The sequence below is a fragment of the Ixodes scapularis genome, unplaced genomic scaffold, assembly GCF_016920785.2.
Source record: "Ixodes scapularis isolate PalLabHiFi unplaced genomic scaffold, ASM1692078v2 PGA_scaffold12__126_contigs__length_90152505, whole genome shotgun sequence".
Taxonomy (NCBI): Eukaryota; Metazoa; Arthropoda; class Arachnida; order Ixodida; family Ixodidae; genus Ixodes; species Ixodes scapularis.
The window spans coordinates 23,864,618-23,881,008 of record NW_024609838.1 but is presented as its reverse complement, the minus strand read 5'-3'; the positions used below and the strand labels follow the sequence as shown (position 1 = coordinate 23,881,008).

At 45.6% G+C, this 16,391-nt stretch overlaps 1 protein-coding gene across 1 annotated transcript in view; it reads right to left on the bottom strand.

The window, feature by feature from the left end:
- Window positions 1–16,391, bottom strand: part of LOC8023710 (arrestin domain-containing protein 3) — a 115,761-nt gene that overhangs the window by 39,935 nt on the left and 59,435 nt on the right. The window lies entirely within an intron of this gene.

The window sequence follows — 16,391 nt, the reverse complement described above, 5'->3', positions numbered from 1 at the left end:
CGCTTCTTTCGCACGTCCCCTTGGCTCAGTCACGTGACAACAGGGATCACGTGAACTCCTACGTGCCCCCTCCCCTGCCCCCGGCCTAAAAAGTTCCTGTGTTCACGCTCGACTGTGTTCATCTCCTCCCCAGCGTTTCTCTCTCCCTGCTTGTGGTTAGTTTTTTTGTGGGCTTTCTGTTTGTTAGTTTTATATTTGTTTCTTTTGAAGGAACGGGTGGAGGATTTTTTTTTCTTTTCGAAAAACGAAATTATGTTGGTGGAGTCGAGCGCGCAACATCGGATATCGACGAAGAAGAAATCGTGCTACGGAAGTACGCCCAACATCTCGACAAGATAAAATGACAGAATTTGTCGTAAAATAAGCCCCCGGAGAAACACCCCGGAACTTTAAGAATAATAAGCACCAGAAATGTCTGAACGGATGCTTTGTACGATTTGTAGAGAAGTGAACGCCCGATATTCTCGATCGCATAAAACAATCATACCTTGGGCTATGAGTTCGCAGCACGGTTAGAATATAACAACAAAATATGTGAAACGCAAAAGTAAAAACGCAAGTAGAAAAATATTTTTTTTAAAGACAGCACTCATTACCTCGCTGCATTTGACCACTCACCGAGACGTAGTTGGGTGATTTCAGATAAGATCGACCAAAGGATGGCTAGTCGACATTTTCAAATCAACTGATGTTTTTATATGTTATTGTCTAGTGTCTGGTATGAACGAATCCAAACTTAGTTTTGACTAGAAAAAATACTTGGGGACAGGAAAAATCGTAAGGCATGAGGTGGTGGACAGTTGCATTAACGCGCACTGATGGAGGGGGCCCGTTTGAGAGTGAATAACTAAAGCGATAACATTAGGAGAACTCTAATACGTTTTAGGCGCAAACTATGGGTATAGCTTGCTTGTAATATAAAGTAATCATATTTATTTAAAATTTATTTATTTTTCTAAAAATTGACAAACATGCCTGCTCGAACGACAAATGGCAAACTTTGGAGGTCTGTATCTCATGAAATAATTTAATCATTATGATATAATTTGCAGATATTATTCTACTAATATATAGCTAATATTTAAAAAAATAACTAAGGTATCTGTGTGATACAATAGTTAGGATATATTTAGTCAAACATGGAAAAAAAATCAAACAAAGAAAAATTCCGATGCAAATAAAAAAAAAAACACCACCCTCGATTTTTTTTAAATTTAGGTAACCTGTTATACTCTATTTCGGCATTCATTTCCATTAAAAACATGTTGCATCATTTTATTGAGAAAGAAGATACAACTCCCCAAAGTAGGGTCCTTTTTCAAAGCCTACACTTAGCAGTGTTTTATACAAGAACTGACTCTGAGTTCCAGTTTCATGAAACCAACACAGATCTTTTATATATTTTTATTCAGATGAGGCCAATGATAACTAAAGAAATCGTTCACACACTTAAATTAAGGAGAAACTACTGTGTACAAAGAAGTATCATATTACGGACTAGTGATCCGAGAAAAGATCATGCAGCCATCGGCCACTAGGAACTTTGTTTACTTCATTCTCCTGCGACACTATATGCTATTCCCTCTTCCGCTCTACCTTCATCTCTCTCTCTCTCTCTCTCTCATATATATATCCCTGATATATATCCAGAACAAAAACGTGTTCAAGCATTCCCTTTCTGCGTGGTAGTGTTCTGTGGCTAGCAAAAATCATTTCCTCGCTAAGCTCACGATTATGGCAAAATAGTTGCCGGAAACCGCAGACGACACTCGTCGCTAGTTCTGGCAAAACGGCCGATACAATCTTTTTTTCGCATTTCCCCGCTCGCTGTCAAGGACAAGGGGGTTCGCTTCAACCAGCAAAACATGGCCGCCGACGCCTGTTTACTGAGCAGTCATGCCTGTCGCCATCTCACTCGCTGGCGTCACGGGCGATAATATCAGGCACAAAGGGGCACACCAACCGGCAGCATTATCCCCAAATACTCGAGCCTCGCGTAAATACATAGAGTGTAAACGCTGTCGTCATGTTATCGTAGTAAGACCGCCCCCCCCCCCCCCCCTCCCCCAACGGGGGACTGCAGTACGCGACGGCGTACTAACACAACGGCGACGATATCGACATCGCGGGCTCCGAATTTTTCCATAGTTCTACTCCACGGGCATTTCTCGAAACGCTTGATATTGTGTACGCCCGCCCGGAAGGATTTCAGGCGCGTAGTTAAGATAAGGCGGTTCTCCGCGGCAAAAGAAAGCAATTTCACGAAAGCTTAAAAGCGGCGGCGACGCGTGTGCGGTGAACGCTTGTAGTTTTGGTGTAGACAGGGTGTGTGTGTTCTCGTTGTTGACACCAGCCGGCGATAAGGCACTGCAGGCGGTAGCTCAGTACAGCAAGGGCTAATCCGAGTGACCATCAACGTAACCCCACCGCCAACCCCTCGCGAACCGGTCGCCGACATGGCTCAGGCTGTGTCATGAACCACGTGGTAGAAGCTCGGGTGCTTTCATATCAGCGCGTGGAGGGACGACAGTGCGATTCCGGAAAGTCTTTTTCGAAGGCCGCTGACCACAATTTTTTGTCTGGAGACTTTCCCTCTTTCTTCCTTTGACGTGGATCAAGCTTTGCCGACAGCCTCAGTTGTGACCTCTCTTTTCAAATGTACGTTTGCAGTGAGTGAGCTCCTCAGCCTCGGACTTGTCACTTGTGCACCCAGTAGTTCTTTCACTTGGAAATTATATGCCATCAGTTGGGGTTTAATTTCTATTATTTATGTATACATTATGAAGACGTCCTGGAGCTCCGAACGAGTGTTTTGTGCAGATTACTTTTGCAAACACAAAAAGACTATACCAAAGCAGCGGAATTTTCGAAGTGTTGGCGGGTTGGACCTAAACTCGTTGAGGCAAATTCTTCCGCCTGACTGTTCCACCAAAGTGAGTGCGACGGACTACCTGTGCTACCATTGCTTCATGCACATCACTAAGGAGATCTCGATGCGAAGCTCAGAGCAGTGCCCTGACATATTTGTGCCAGCTGAAGAAGCAATTGAAGATCTAAATCGCAGCATACTACCTACAGATGTGTCGCCGCTGAGACAACCAAGCGTCGTAAGAAGTCGGGACAGGCCTGCCTATGTCAAGAGAAAGCAGACAGAACTGGAGCAGGTTGCTGTCAAGAATATACGCTCAAGGCTACGTATTGCGTACGACAGGGACGCACCATCGGGGTCGTCCGAACCAACATGCTCCACATGCACTGAGTGGGTGGACAACTTTCGGCAGGCCTTTGAAACCGCCACCTCTCTCCGGGAACGTTGTCAACTGCTTACACTCCTGCCGTCAACACTGACGAAGAATGAGGTTCAAAAGATGATTCCACAGGCCTCAATGTACCTCATCAGTAAATCCCGAAAACTCAAGGAAAAGCATGGCGTGTGGTATGAGCCGGATCCTTACACGAGGTGCAAGGTGAGCCCTGAGAACCTGTCTGCTGCCCTAAAGTACTTCACGAAAGACGAGCTACAATGTTCGCGCCAAAGTCCCAACCAGAAGGACGGAATCTCTGTCATGCTCAACGGAGAGAAAACGTTCGTGCCAAAGCGCTTCATGACACGCTCAATACGAGAGGCCTTCCGTATATACAAAGACAAGCATCCCGATTCCGGCGTTGGGCTAACGAAATTTTATTCGTTGCGCCCTAGATGGGTCCAATGTATTCCACACCAGGAAGTGTGCGTTTGTGTGCGCTGCGCCAATTATTATCTTTGTATTGCCGCTCTAGAGAACGTTACAGGCTCAACATTCAACACTGGTGAAATGAACTCGGCATTTCTGTGCGACCCAGCAACAGAACTGTGCCTTCAAGGAGACTGTGATCACTGCCCAAAAGGCCAGTTTCTAACACTCCAGGAACTTGATATCCCGGAGGATGAAGAGATTGTGCTTGCAACATGGGAGTCCGGCGACCTTGTGAAAAAAACTTTGGAACCTGAGACTTTCCTAAAAGTCATCCAAGTGATGGTTGGAAGTTGGGTACTTCACAACCATATCCGGCAAACGCAAGGTAAAGCGATCTACGATGAAAAACAGTGCATGCAATGCGGGAGCATTGTCTTTCATTTTGACTTTGCTGAAAACTGGACCATCGTGCTTCCTGACGAAGTGCAAGCATATCCCTGGAAAAAAAAAAACAAGTTTCGATATTTACATGTGTAGTGACGACAAGAAAATCTACAAACAGCTTTGCCATCATCAGTGAGGACCTGTGTCACGACGCCGCTCACGCTTGCTTGGCTCTAGAAAAAGTGAAGGAGTGGGTTGAAGACAACGTTGCGGTATACTCGTACGTGACGTACGTAAGTGACGGCGCCGCCAGTCATTTCAAGAATCGCTACCAGCTTCACCAATTTGCAAAGGACGATTGCTCACAAGCCCAGTGGTTATTTTCTGCATCTGGACATGGGAAAAATGCATGTGACGGAGTTGGCGGACTCGTGAAGCACCAGGCCACGCTGAACAACCTGAGAGAACGTTCAGTAAGCGCAATTCAGACGGCCAGGACAATGGTGAGCGTTCTATCAAAGAAACTGAAAGGCGTGCATCTTGTATATCTGGACGAAAATGAGGTTGTTCGGTATCGTGAACAAAAAAAAGAAGAGTGGCTGACGGTGCGCGCCTTCCCTGGCATTCAGTCTTGGCACGCGTGGCGGCTCAGCAAGTTATCAACAGAAGGGACCTGTGACGTATATGTAGCACGGACAGTCGGATCTGCTTGGAAGCAACTTTATTAAATGGGTACAGCGAGGAAAACCTTAGCGTAAAGTGCCGAATTCGATTTCCCAAGGACTGCTCATTTTGAATGCAGGGACATCTTATTTATCACATTTTTCTTCACGGGGTATTTAACCTACTGTTTTTGTTGGTGGTTACTAATAATTTTTATCTGATCACTATAAAAAAAATCCCAAAATGTTATCCTCGAGCAGGATAAAATATATCGGCTTGCCACGATTCATTCATACACCGAGAGCATCGAAGCTGCTCCAGTTAGGCACTATGGCATCCGTCACCTGAAATTGTTTGTAATCGTAAATACACAGCCAACCTAAATATCTTACTATTATATATTTGTTTTTGTGTGTGGAAGTAAAGTTCTTTATTTTACTCTAGATGTAAAATATAACGGAAGGTACAACTTCACACTGCATCATCTTTTCTCAAATCATTAGTCTCTAATATGATACCACTTTGTACGCTTATGTAAAATGCTGTATATAGTTTCTCCTCCCTTTCACTGTGTGACCGATCGCTCTTTTTATCAATGACCTCATCTGAATAAATGTATATAAAAGATTTGTGCAAGTTTCATGAAACTGGAACTCAGAGTCACTTCTTGTATAGGACACTGCTAAGTGTAGGCTTTGAAAAAGGACCCTACTTTGGGGAGTTGTTTCTTCTTTCACAGTGCAATGATGCAACATGTTTTTAATAGAAATGAATGCCGAAATAGAGTATAACAGGGTACCCAAATTTAAAAAAAATCAAAGGTGGTGTTTTTTTTTTATTCGCATTGGAATTTTTCTTTGTTTAATTTTTTTCCCATGTTTGCCTAAATATATTGTAACTATTGTGTCACTCAGATACCTTATTTATTTTTTCAATAATAGCCATATATTAGTAAAATAATGTCTGCAAGTTATGTAATAATGATTAAATTATTTCATGAGATACAGAGTTCCAAAGTTTGCCATTTGTCGTTCGAGCAGGCATGTTTGGCAATTTTTAGAAAACTAAATAAATTTTTAATAAATATTATTACTTTATATTACAAGCAAGTTATACCCATAGTTTGTTTGTAAAAAGTTTTAAAATTCTCCTAATTTTATTGTTTTAATTATTCACTTTAAAACTTGCCCCCTCCATCAGTGCGCGTTATTGCAACTGTCCACCTCTCCCTGCCTTACGATTTTTCTTGTCTCCAAATTTTTTTTCTGGTCAAAACTAAGTGTGGATTCGTTTATACCAGACACTAGACAATGTCATATAAAAACATCAGTTGATTTAAAAATGTCGACCAGCCACCCTTTGGTCGATCTTATCTGAAATCACCCAGTTACGCAATCACATATATTGTTAAAAAAAAAACTATCTTACGTGGGAAAGGTATGGGTAGGGAAACCATATCTGCGTTAAACAAACGCCCTTCTTAGACCCGCAACCACAAAATAAGAATTTACTTGCATCGCCGGCAACGAAACGTTAGCGCGCACATCACACAGTCATTTCAGGGCGCTGTCCAAATTTCAGCTTGTAGCGTAAAAAAAGAAACAAACAAACAAAACTCGAAGAGAAATGCTTCGGAGCAGGAGAGGAGAACACGGTGAAAATAAAAACAGGAACTGAGAAGATGGGGGAAGGGAAAAGAAGGAGAAGGGAGATAGCAGCGTAGGTAGTCACGTGATCTCTGTTGCCACGTGACTGCGCCTCGACGACGTGCAAAAAAAAAAAAAGAAAGCTGTCCCGTAGAATATGGGCACCTAACCATATCCGGTTGGGTGCCAGAACCGGAAGTCGACAGGCCGACTGCGAGCCGAGCGCTGACGTACGCGGTCGTCTCCTCATTGATTGGACACGAATGCCAGCCGAACATTTTCCCTCGAGCGCCTCCGTGTTTTACTCCCGGCGGGGGTAAAACATCGCGTGTTGAATTTCAGACATACAGCGGCTCTCTTCTCCGTGAAACGAAGACGCTTCAAGCTTCTCCAGAGAAAAAGCTAAAAAAAAGACATGACAAAAAAAAAAAAAAAAAAAACACGGAATAATAAAAAACAAACATAAAAAAACCGACTCCTTTGTTGCAATGGGTTTGGTTCCCTTTTGCCGCGAGCACGGTGCCAGGGCTTTGCTCGGCGCTGCCGCGTTCCAAATGTTCTGTTTACCGTCTACTGCGCGTCCCAGACTCCGACAGGCTCTGCGAAAGTCGCATTTCCACCGCAACCGCGGCAGATGGCAGCGCCCCAAGCGAGACATCCGCGGAGTTATACCTTGCACGACGCCGTTTCGCGCAATCCAGTCCCCACGTGCGTGCACACAGTTTCTCCACACTATACGCACCGCATTCCGTGTTACCACCACCTCTGCCACACTATGATGCCAAAAAAGCGATCAGTTTTTTTTTTTAATTTTTTGTAAAGATTAGCGTTTACAAAAAGCTAAGCCGCATCCAACGTCCAACGCGCCCCTTCGGCGGAACGTCCCCTATAGTTTAAACGCACGAAAAACACGCGCGAAAGTACTGCTCTGCGTCGATTAAAAATGTTAACCCGATTAATCGCCATCCTTTAATCGATTAAGTTATCGAGTAATCGGTTTTGTTCATTTCCATACATAATAGTTAAAAAAAAACTTCAAAATTACATTTGTGTGCCTTCGCTAAATATATGGTGAACGGTGCGAAGTACAATTTCGTATTTTAAATCAACGTTAATATAATAATATAATATAATATACTTTATTCTCTGGTAGTGACCTTGAATTGTAGTTGAGAATAGTCGAAGGACATCAACACTGACTTATTACTACTTCAGCCGCAGAAGTAGAGAGGTTCGTAGATATTCTCCGGCAATAGCGAACTCCCTTTTTATTGTTCACAATAGTACCCACCGCGCTAAATAGTCACTCGCACGGCGTTGAAGCGGCAGGGATACGTATACCCTTCTCCACCCCCTCGTTCGAAGTTACAAATCTCTACCCTACAGTTTACTTTAGCTCAGCATTTTTCCTAACGTTTGCCTTCAACCAGGTGTACTCGTCCGCGTCTGCGAAATAAAAACGCTTAATATTTACCTTTTTTTTAGTCAACATTTAACCAATTAACCGGTTAAAACAATGAATCGATTAATCGGTAGGTTTATCAATGAAGTGCCCAGGCCTACGCGGGAGCCGGGTTGAATAGAATGCCACACAGCGGTGTTGATGGCAGTGTTTGTATTATTAGACACGAACTCGTTGCTTGCGCACAAAAGCGCGTGCTCAGAAATTCGTTTCTCGAAGATCGAGGTTTCTCCGCCTAAGCTTAAGACGGAATCGCGTGATTGTGTTCAGATTCCTACGAAAAGTTGCAAAGAAACGCGTGTGGAAACCCCAAAACGACGCATGAATGTCATTAACTTTTTTTTTTATGCCTTTGGGTATTGTTATATCATTGTTTCAACGGTAACGGTGGCGTCTTCATACGAGTCAATCTTCCGATATGCAGATATAAAAACTCGGCTTCGACAATGAAGTACACTACCTCACGTTTAACGCAAATAAAGAAAAAATAGGGCATTTTACAAAGTGGGAGCGCAAACACAAAAAAAACCCCAAAAAAGTCCGCATTGCGTTTGGTATTAAAGAAAAACTGAAGCGGTTCTGCAGTTGAGTAAAAGCACTTAAATCGTCCTCATCTGGGCTCCAGTATCACGGATATTGAGACTATTATTTTTTTTTTTTCTCAATTTGCTGCACGGAGGCTACAGAAAAGTATTTTTAAGGTACCGCTGTAGCCCCTCCTTCCCGGAGAGTTACGTCATAAAAGAAGTTTTCGGAATTTCATTTTTCGCGCATCTTCAGCGCCTATCAAAGCTAGCGCACGGGCACTCTTGCTATTTGGGAAAAAAAAAAAAAAAAAAAGTTAAAAAAAGACGTTACCACTGGTGTCTGCGGGGGAGTATACCTGGCAAGCTCGGAATTGCACGCGCTGCCCGCACGAGCGGCATGCGTTTGGCGGCCCAAAGATCCTAGTATGACGCAACGATTGGTCGGAGGCTTTTCGTGTTTTCTCGCGTTTAGTTACATCTTCGAGGAAAACGAACGTGATGTTGAGATTCACGGAATAATAAAAATACTCTATAATTCACATCTAACCCGTTTTTTTCAAGGACTTCTCCAGCTCCCCTTTAAACCGAGTAAGACATCGAATGAAAATTCTATAGCGTTTTGGAACAAATGAGGGTGTATTTAAAGAACATTTCGTGACCCTGTTAAATATTTTTATTGGACACAAACTAGGACAGCGTTGTGGCTATTAAAGAACACTTCAAATTCACGCGCCCAAGTTTGAAATCCCGGAAACGACGAAGCTGCGTGTGTAATATGCATAAACATATGCATGCCTGTCGTTTGCTGTGGCTGCCCGAACGTCTTATGCAATGTTATTGGACGGAAACTAGTCCCTGAAGAACACTTCCGAAATCACGCCCTCAAATTTCAAGCGTGCAGCTCCACTCAACTTCACGCCCGTAGTTTCGGCGGCTTAAAACACCCACCTAGCTTTATTTGTTTTATCGCCCGAGAACCTTTCTGGCATAATTATAGCGAAAACGTTTTGTTTTTATTCTCTCCATTATCGGCAGTCTCACGTTTATATCTCTAAGTGCCGTCATGGTGCAACGCAATGGCGTATTGTCACGTGACGTCATGACACCACGTGACTCGCGGTGCCAGCTGACGTCACTGTGCAGCGTGACATGACAATGTCACGTCATATGGTGTCAGTTGCCGCCAGGTGACGTGATGCGCGGCGTGACGTCAGCGGCGTCACGTCAATGTGGAATCTTTTGGTGGAGTGCCGGGAATGCTCCGCGTCGATATGGAGCGTGACGAAAAAAAACGTGTGTGACTGGCCGAACGAACACACATAGCTTCCGCCGCGCTGAAAGCTCAGGGGTGGAAACGGTGATGATAAACTGTCAGCTCAGAGAGGGAAACGGTGGCGATAAACCGGTTATATCGAAGGTTCGCGTGGCTGAAAAAGATAAGGATATATATATTAAAATATCCATCTTTAAGGACGTCGACGGTTTGTTTATTCGGCATAGAATCATGAGAATCGCGCTCGATTTTAAGCCCTATTATGCCGCGGGCTTCTTTGTTTGTTTTTTTGTGTGTTTTTTTTTTCGTTCGCCTTTTGTGCACGTTATTCTACTGCAAGGTGGATTACGCGCATTCAGTCCATTGTTGTGTTCTTTCTCTGGCGTTGCATCGAAGCTATGAATACGTGTCGTCAAGTCACTTATCGAAATTTCCATATAGATGAGCAACACACCTTCTCGTGCTCGCGCTTGTGCTCGCGTGTGGATGAGTCTATACATCCCCAAAAACGCAAAATTAAGCGCGAAAGAAAAGAAAGGAGAAAAATACAGGGAGCTAGCTTTACATCCGACGAACTTAAGATGAAAGGCACCGACGAAACAGTAAAAAGAATTTTGAGTTTTTTTGCTTGTTTTTTTCTCTTTTCCTTTCTTGCTATTTTGCGCGCTTCCTTCTCCCTAACCCCTTTTCGTCTCTCTCCCTTTCCTTCTAAAATAAATTCTACATATTACGATCCCTCTATCTCTCTCCTTCACTTCATCTCATTTCTGAAGCTCCGACTGCTATTTCCGCTTAAGAAACACAGATGCGCATAACCGGCTTTTAAAAAGAGCCCGTCCGGAACTAGTTTTTCCTTTCTCTCTTTTTTTTGCTTTTTGTTCAGTCCTAGTTATATTTCTCCATGTTTCGTTTTTTATATATTTTTTTTACCCGTCTCTGCTCTTCCACGTCGCCTTTTTTTATACTCATTCTTGTTCTTTTTTTTAAATTCTCGTTTTCGTTCTACCTCTTCTAACTTTCGTTCTATCTCCTACTGCGAAGAAAAAAGAGAGCGACGCCGGTCGTTATTTTACACCCCCCCCCCCCCCCTTTAAACTGAGATACGAGAGATATATGGCGAAAACCCCAAAGGCACGAAAGGGCCTCAAAACATTCGCAAAAGATGCTCTCGCATTTTTTTTTTTTTTTTCTAAATTACTCGCGAGGAAGGGCGGCTGAGCGCGTTCGTAGAACGATGAGAAATAAACACATGGGTTCAGTCAGCCATTGCATACCGTGTCAGGCGGAATTGTTTCACCTTTTGTACCTATGGACCTTCCAAAAAAACTCTGTCGCCTTAAAAAAAAATAGAACAAATTATTTAAAAAAAAAAGTGATTGTAGGGATGTTCAGTGGCGCACAATGCGAACACGTCTAATGTGTAACGATAGATTAATATCTTAACGATCCTACACGTCATGTTACACGTAGACTTGAAGATCTGGATGTTCCAACTTGCTTTCTTCCATCCGCCCATTAACTTAATTTATCTGGTTAGTAAATTTCCTGTCATCCTTTCCCCCAAATCAAAATGTTTTTTCCCTTTGTTTTGGTGAGCACAATTTACGGTTTTATACCTCATTCGCACGTTACTCGCCATTCTTTTATGCAAGAACATTCCACGATGCCAGTCAGCTCATACGTCACTCAGAAAAGACGCCATTTCCTAAACACCCATTAAGGGGGGGGGGGGGGGTGTTTAGGAAACACCCCCCCCCCCCCCCCCTTGTTTTAGGGGCGAAGCTCCTTAGGGGCTAGCGATGTCCGTATGTCCGTCCGCCATCGGGTGCACGTAAGCATGTGCTCCCGTGCTCGTGTAGGGAAAAAAAAACCGCATCTCCACGTGGTGAATGATGCTGATTGGGGCGAAGCTCTGGTCCTGCTTGTCCGCGTAGACGCTGAGCCGCAGCATGCCGAGCCTTTGGTTCGTTTTCATCCATGTCAGAAAGAGAATGTGTGGTATGGAACGTGGTTATATACGCATTTGAGCATTCGACCGCAGCGTGACATGGATGAAAACGAACGAAAGGCTCGGCATGCTGCGGCTCAGCGTCTACGCAGACAAGCACCACCAGAGCTTCGCCCCAATCAACATCATTCACCACGTGGAGATGCGGTTGTTTTTTGTTTGTATTTTGATTTCGATTGTTTTTGACGAAAACGTTGCCAACATTCTTTAACGTTCTTGTTGCTTGTTTACCGTCAGCAGAAGTCAGCGTCATGTGACGTTGTCCTGTTTTCTTTTCTTTTCTTTTCCGAGTTCTAGAAGGCAGCGCATAGGCACAAGCACATGGCTTCAGCCACTGATCTCAATGACAATTGCTGGATCGCACTTTCCGCTCCCGCAAGTGAAGCCACCGAACGCAACCTCGCTGGGACACGATTTGCGATTTTGCCAGCGTTTTGCTGCGGTTCGTTCATCGTCATTCGCCGAAGAAGTTGTTTTTTTTTTGTTTTTTTTTTTGAAGGCACTCTCTTAATTCGCAACGACTCCTCTATTCCCAAAGCCCCTTCCTACCCTCGCCCCCCCCCCCCCCCCCCCCCCCCACCCTCCTATTTTCAAATCCTGGGGAACCCCCTTGCTGCAGACAAGATGAACGAATGATCGCGCGGACACGCCTTCCTAAAACGGGTCCCTGGAACTCCCTATTAGGGAGTTTTAGGGAACCATTTTTGCACGTCCGATATGGTACAATGGGCCCTCCGGTATACGAACTGCGCATGTGAGAGTCTTCTATACTGGCGCATGCGCAGTTCGTATACCGGAGGGCTTATCCTACCGTATCGGACGCGCAAAAACGGTTCCCTAAAACTCCCTATTGCCTAAGGCGTGTTTCCTTCTTGCGAGACGGTCACATTGGTCGTGCTAAAAATGTCTGCTCACATTTTCGAAGCAGATATACATGTGTATAAAGCAAACGTACTTCGAACATACTTGAGGCCTCTTTCCGCAAATCATTCTGTCAAGTCTGCGGGGAACGCCGTGTGTTCCGCACAATGTGTGAGATTGCGACTCGAATGAACGCAGACGCATACAAGAATACGTTTCCAAGAAATACGTCTGTCTGTGCGTCTGCCGTTATACGACGACGTCGCGACTTTGGCCTTCTCGCGCAAAATGCCTCTTTTTCTCTGGGGCGGGGGACAGGGCCTCCTGAGAATAGGCATGAGTCTTCGTTACACCCGTGTCCCGCTCTTCCTTTTGTTTCCCCACTTCCACCTGTCCCGATCACTTATTTATGGCCGTCCTTAACGGCCGTCTCTCGTCTGCTTCTTCTCGGCGGGTGGCTTTAATATTAAGGCCCGGGCTTTCTCCCCCTTCGACGGCAAGGTTCCTATACGCTCTCTGGACGCACCCGAGCTGACGGTGCGGCGGGAGTTACACGCTCGCCGCGGACCAATCGGCCTTCTTCCCTCACGTCACGTGACCCCGGTCTCTTCGGCGCGTGGGTATACGGGGTGGAAGCGTCCGGCGAGCGCGATAGCCTCCGCGGCACTATCGGCTCAGGGATGAACAGCGGAAGCAAGAATGCCCGTCGGAGGGCGCCTCGATGCGGCGTTAAGCCCCCTTGTGGGTGTAATTAGCGAGGCGTTAACTACATGCGTTGACTTTCCCTCGAGTCCTTGAAAGGCGAGTGGAAAAAGATTGCGGAACACAGGAGCAAGTCTCTTTCTTTTTTTCTTTTTCTTTTTACTTTTGTTCCCAAATATTGTCTCTGTTTGTTCCGGTTGCCTTGGGCCGGAACGCCGCGTTTCTGTTTTCGCATCTTTACGGCTGGATCCAGCTGCCAGTTATCTTTATCTAAATCTCTCTACCCCTTTCTCACGGGCACACGCAGATAGGAACGCATGGAAACTGCAGTTAACGCAAACAAACGATCGCCATTTTTTGTCTGCTTCGTTTTTTTATATATTAAGGGCTGTCCTCGAAACTACTGGTGTCGTGGAAAGCCCTTAGTTGGGGCACTAATTTAGGCTGTAAATCCTGGCGCCAGCCAATAATACCCTTGAAAAGTAAAATATGAAAAAAGGGCCGATGTCGTGTTCGCGCTAACAGTGCCGCGAAGTGCACATACGTAGACGGCCTTATTTCCTCTACGCGTCTGTCTGGACAACGTTTGGGGGGGGGGGGGGGGGGGGGGGGGCGCAGGTCTTAAGGGGAAGAAAGGGGCGGGCAGTTAAATTCTCTATATTAAAGGCGGTGCAACGATATTCCATTTGAATGTTTTTCACTTTACACGAGCTAACAGGCACTAGTGGGATTTAAGGATACTCGCATGCCACGCCAATGGTCAAGAAACTCCGCTGTGGCGGTGTAGTTTTAAGGACCAAACCGAGCGTTTTCATTCAATCTCTCCTTCGCGAAACTTGATGACGTAACTGGCGGATCGCAGTATCCTCCAGTAACGATGTTTGAATGCGGCTCATAGATTGGACCCGAGGCATGCGTGGGCACCCGATTTGGGCTCGTGATAATCGATAGCTCGAGAGGCATTCGGGTAGTGGCCCGTGTCCAATCGCTGCAATGACAACAAAAAACGCTAACGATGTCAGGAACTCCGCGCGTGTCCTGTGCTTTGCCAACCCCAGCGCGTGGTTATGATCCACTTTGCCGGCATATAATTGGCTCCAGATCACGTGGCCGCTCGTTCTGGCTGCGAGTTGAGGGAGTGAACGCTGCTCGTTTTTCTTTAATTTTTTTTTTCTTCTGCGACTTCAATTGCCTGTGGTGAAAAACGAACGGGTGTTTCACGGGTCATCAACGTCAGGGATCCGTTCTAAGCGGTATTTCCGCAAAGTATAAAAATCGTTGCGTCGCCCCTATAAACCCTATACAACTCTACCCAGCGCACGTTTACACCCAGATAACATTTTTCTTTAATAAAAAAACACTGCAAAAACAAGATCCGAATTTCAGAGAATCGGGAATCGAAGAAAACTCCGAACCCCCCGCTAACGCTGACAGACGCAGGTTTACGCCCGCGGGCCGTACATGATGGGACGCTAGAGATTCCGTTTCACGTCAGCATTACGTGGTCGCGTCCCGTGGACGCTATGCGGAAAGCAAGTCGTCTGCTTCTGCAGCAGGAGTTGCAGTGACGTCAGAACGACGCCGTGCTCTGATTGGCTGATTGAAAAGAAACAAATAGTGGGTAGACTTCAATGCTAGGTGCCTAGAGGTCTACCCACTATTTTTTTTTTTTTCAATCAGCCAATAAGAGCTCAGCGTTCTGACATCAACGCAACCCCTGTGCAAAAAGCAGACGAAATTTCGCTCCGCATAGCTCCGTCCGGGAGACAGAAACAAGACCAATATGATGCTAAACAGACCATTCGACGACGCGTAACAACTCGAACGCCTTTCCGACTGACTGTTGTGTTTGACGTCCTATCCCTCCCGCGCATATAAAACGGTCCCGAAGTGGAAACAAACAACGCAACAAAAGCCCGAGTGTCGCGCTGTCGGACGTCACGATCCTGACAGTTAAACGTAGAAATATCGAAAAAAAAAAAAAAAAAAGTACGAGTCGAAGCGGGCGTTGTTGCCGTCACGGCGCCTCATCTCCTGGCTGCCGGAACTTCCGCGGACTGTCAAACTGCAGAGCGGCCTGTAACACAACGTACGTCTGCCAGAACAGTTTCCCCTGCTAGCTGTGACACCCAAATCGCGACCGGCGCAAGCGTGAAATACCTATGACATCATCGCGGGCGCAAATCGAGGGACCACTTTTATTTCGGATGCGGTAAACACAACAGTCGCAGACACGTTCGAAGCATTAAGTAAGCAAAAACACCGGTTAAAGTAACGTTCAGCCATCCGCGTAATAAACTCGAAGCCCTCTCGCTGCCTTATCCGTGCAACGGCTATTAGGGGACGGCGGAGACTGCTGCTGATCGATAAAGGAGCAGCTGTTAACGAAGGGCGACTGAAATAACGACGTTGACCCTCCCCAAAAGAGGCAACAGGAAAAACGAACGACGACGGAACGAGCGGAAAGGGAGCTTCGCACACGGATAAACAGGTGGAGCCACCGGTGTCCGTTAGCTCTTTTAGGGAGCCTAAACTGTAGAGAGGGTCCAACTCAAACCACGGGGACGCGTTTTGCAGTTCAATGGCGGAAATCCTGCTGCGGAGATTGGTTGCAAGTGCGTCAGGAAAAAAGCAGGCAAAGAGGCGGAGGCTTTTGCAGACGATCAACGTTCGTGCCACCTCCTCGCGGCTCGCGTTGCAAACACGGTACGTTAATCACGTGACCCACGATAGGGCAGTTAGGAAACTCTCTGTAATAGAAGCCCTCTAAGCTTTGGTCTAGAGAGTCTAGATTCCAGACTTTCGTCGAGCTCGAGCGTGTTTGCCGCTTGGGGGCGGGTCGGGGAACCAGTAACGATGACGTCACGCACAGGCACTGTGGTATTTCTGTAAGCGTCTCCATTTACCTAAAAAAGGTAAAAGAGGAAAACAAATTTAACCGTTACCTTTCCGATTACTTTATAGACTTTCAAAACGACAAATGTTGTGCCGGTTGGAAAGTTGGACCTTTGGTACCGTCCATTATTAGATTAAAACCACCGAATTAAAAGTAGAGTTCCGTGTTTTCGGTTAATATCAAAAAGTCCCGGGGGGGGGGGGGGGGGGGGGGGGATTCTGTCAAATTGGGAAAACCTAAAGAGCCCGAATTAAAGCTACAATAAACATTAAAGGTTCAAGGGAAGAAACGT